Source organism: Astatotilapia calliptera, chromosome 3 (genome assembly GCF_964374335.1).
Source record: "Astatotilapia calliptera chromosome 3, fAstCal68.1, whole genome shotgun sequence".
Lineage (NCBI taxonomy): Eukaryota > Metazoa > Chordata > Actinopteri > Cichliformes > Cichlidae > Astatotilapia > Astatotilapia calliptera.
Genome location: NC_137424.1, coordinates 4,920,781 through 4,924,651, shown reverse-complemented (window position 1 = coordinate 4,924,651; position 3,871 = coordinate 4,920,781). Strand labels below are relative to the sequence as shown.

The window sequence follows — 3,871 nt, the reverse complement described above, 5'->3', positions numbered from 1 at the left end:
AGTTGGTTATATTAAATATAGTTCAGTAATTCAACAAATGTGTTGTGTGTTGATATAAGTCTTATGTATAAGTCATGGTGTCAGCCCGACTCACCCCTGGTGTGCAAAGGTGCTTTTTTATTGGTCAGCCACTCAGTGCCAGTTTCTTCAGGACAATGAAAAACTCTATAATACATAGTTTGTTCTAGTTGATGCAAGCACTGTTGTGTTATGGTCACCGGTTCGATCCCTGGGCTCTCTGTCCTGGTCGTTGTGTCCTTGGGCAAGACACTTTACCCTACTTGCCTACTGGTGTTGGCCAGAGGGGCCGATGGCGCGATATGGCAGCCTGGCCTCTGTCAGTCTGCCCCAGGGCAGCTGTGGCTACAACTGTAGCTGCCTCCACCAGTGTGTGAATGTGAGAGTGAATGAATAGTGGCATTGTAAAGCGCTTTGGGTGCCTAGAAAAGCGCTATATAAATCCAATCCATTATTATTATTATTATTATTATTATTATTATTATTATGCTTCTAGTTGTTTTAATGACACTTTGACCACCTGTTAGTAGATCACAACAGATATGATCTGTGGTGTTTTATGTAAGCTTGTATGTCAGATTGTAATGCTCATCAGAGAAAACCAAAATATAGTCTTTTTATTATTTTTTAATTTATTCATCCATCCATCTTCAACCGCTTATCCGAGGCCAGGTCGCAGGGGCAGCAGCCTAAGCAAATTTATTCAATTTTACTATAATGATGTATCAGTCACAGTCTTATAATACACGTTCTTTTCTAAGAAGGTTATACTTAGTGCATGTGTGAGTATATGTACAGTGAACTGGCTTTACACACCATGTGTCCTTTTAAACCAGATTAACTCAGTGTGTGTGTGTGTGTACAGTGAACTGGCTTTACACACCATGTGTCCCTTCAGAACAGACTATACTTTGTGTATATGTATGATGACATCACTGACCTTGTACACCAGACTGTCCTTATAGACCGAGCTACAGAAAAGTCTCTACAAACCACCAGAATGTCTGAAAAAATAGCCTTTTTTATATCTCAGTCGAGCAAAGAAAATGTTTAAATTTTAAGTTGTGTATAGGTTTGCTGATTTTTTTCATGATTTTTGATATGCATATTGTAGCTCTAGCACCTCTGGAACCCGGTGTCCCCATAGCCCTATGTCCAGTCTGATTTGCCAAAAATTTCAGAAATTGTCCCTCTAACCCAAGAAACGTACGTGTGTGTGTGTGTGTGTGTGTGTGTGTGTGTGTGTATGTGTGTGTGTGTGTGTGTGTGTGTGTGTGGAGTCAGAGTGTGACCCCATAAACGACTTCCCTAAAGCTGCTGGTCTGGAAGTCCAGCAGTTCATCTAAACAAAAGGCACTTAGACTAAAACAGACATCCTACCACAAAACAATAAGAAGGTAGCACCTCTCCCATGATCCCAGGACGTGGGTGTGAATGCCAGAACACTCTGGAGTCACACAAAGTCTTTAAAGACTACTATCATTACACAATTGGTTCTACACCTCTAAGCATATATGGTTAGATATTCCCCAATAACAATGACAATGATAAAATATAAATCCAACAATGGTTTTCAGGGTTTTTATCGTTAACTTCGTTTCCCTGGGTCTTTTCCCGTGTTGTAGTCGTGTGTCTTATTTTGAAAGAAATGTTTACGCGTTACCATAGTGACCAGAGAGCATTAAGGCTGCAGACAGGTGCATCCAACAACATTTTATTTTCCCTTATTTGATTTATGGACCTAACTGTATGAACTGGACTTTGGCTTTAATGCTGCTCCTCTTCATCATTGCTGTGTTGCATTTCCATCATTCTGCTGCTGGATTCACTGCAGGCTTTAACAAACACTCCTTTGGGTCCAGGCCCAGCCACGTGTTTGTAAGCTGCTGTGCTCCTCACAAATAAAGCCTGAAGCAGCTCAGACTGTTAGAAGCAGCACTGAGCCCTGTTACAGTTATAGTGTTAGAGCAGCGGCTGCAGCCTACAGCATTTAAACTAGCTGACAGTAAACACATCAGTCCAGATGTTACCACATTACTTTGTGATGCTGAGAGTTAAAGGAGACTGGCTGATTAAAATCCCATTCCTTACATCACCGTCCTCTGCTCTGACTGCTTTCATTTAATCACAATCAGAATACTTTTTGATCCCCAGGGGAAATTATTTAGGTTACAGTGCAGCAGCACAAACAGGAACAAAGACACAACACACTAAGTAAGAAATAGCACAACATACACAATATATACATGCATACATATGAGTCACTTATAAGTAACATGTGAGTGCTGGGGTCTATGACAGCAGGCAGGTCTGTATTTATGTCCAGGCTGACATGAACAGCTAGTAGTTCAGGGTTCAACACTCAGGAAAGTGTGTGACCTTCCACACTGACAGAAGATGCTAAACATGACTTTAAACTGTTGTTTGTTAAAGCCTCACAGATCTGAGAGCAGGGCTCAGTGGGTACATGAGCCTTTATACATGAAGGCTTTCTGTTTCCAGGAGAGGAAACATGTGATCCAGCTGTGTTTGGTCACATGGATCTGCTCTGCATGGATCACCTGACTAAAACATGTTGTTATTATTGTTCTTACAGTCTTAAATCGGTACATCAGGCGGGTCACATGACACCCGGGGGTGACAGCAACATCTTTCCTCTTTAGAAAGCTGCTCTCTGTCCCAGGAGCTGTTGTCACAGTAACAGCAGGAACAGGAAGTCACATGCTCTCTGCTCTGTGATTGGCTGCTTCTTATCTCAGCTTCCTGCAGAGGGTGGAGGTCTGCTGATAACGCACAACAACAGAAGTGTGACTTTCACTTCCTGTTTATTGCTGTTGTTCTTAAAGCTCTCAGACGATGCTGCAGCGCCCCCTGCTGACACAAACTCCTCCCTCTGTCTCAGAGGTCACAGGTCAGCCTGCTGCAGAGGGTCTGCCTGTTCATGGACTTCCTGTTACAGAGACGGGTCTCAGCGTCAACACTAGTTTCTGATTGGACGGTGTGGAAACCCAGCTTCCTCCAGCCGACTGATGTGTGGATTCATCACTCTCTGTGGATCAGTGTAAGTCTGTGTGTGGGTCAGCTGCAGGACTTGTTTGACCTTTGACCCTGGCAGACAGAGCTGGTTACTGCTGTGTGACTCCTGCCGTCGCTCCACTTTAAATTTTACTTAAAATAAGTCCTGACATGGCCCCGCCCCCTCTGACCTGCTGCTCCTTGATGTGCTGAGGACACAGCGGAGGCTCAGAGGGGGCGGGGCTTTTCCCGTGGCAGTAACCAAACTGCATTAGGTCACTGCACTGCCAGTGTTTAACCACACCTCTTCTGACTGACCTTTGACCTCTGACATGTTGATTCGATCCTTATTTAATGACGTCTTTTATCTAGTGATTTAATTCTGTGTATTTATATGTGATGGTGTTCCTGAGTTCAGCCTCAGCTGATATCCACAGACGCTCCTATTGGCTGGTTTTAAAAACACATTTTTCCATTAAAGAGACTCTTTTAAAAACACGTCTGCCTGAAATTCACATTTCATTTATTTTGGGGGATTTTAACAGAGAGATAGAACTTTATGAATCCCTCATGTTTATCCTCCAGGAAATCCAGTTTGTAGCAGCAGAACACCGACAAACTTTTACACATCACAGAATTAGGATATCAAATAAAGGGGAATAAGAGAATATGAATATAAGCATAAATATGTACATATATACACAGACCTCACACAGAGACAGCAGCTACACTGTGTGTGGATGTGATCCACAGTCACAGCTGTGGGTTTCAGTCAGTGTGTCTCTGACTTCATGGTCACATTTCAAAGCTTATTGGAGCCAGAAGATGTTCAAGTAAA

General features: G+C 42.8%; 1 protein-coding gene across 1 annotated transcript in view; it reads left to right on the top strand.

The window, feature by feature from the left end:
• Positions 1-38, top strand: part of LOC145424150 (uncharacterized) — an 18,590-nt gene extending 18,552 nt beyond the window's left edge. Inside the window, exon 12 of the mRNA XM_080297101.1 lies at positions 1-38. This exon is cut by the window's left edge and continues 453 nt beyond it. The gene's annotated coding sequence lies outside the window, so the exon portion shown is untranslated.
• Positions 39-3,871: the final 3,833 nt, after the last annotated feature.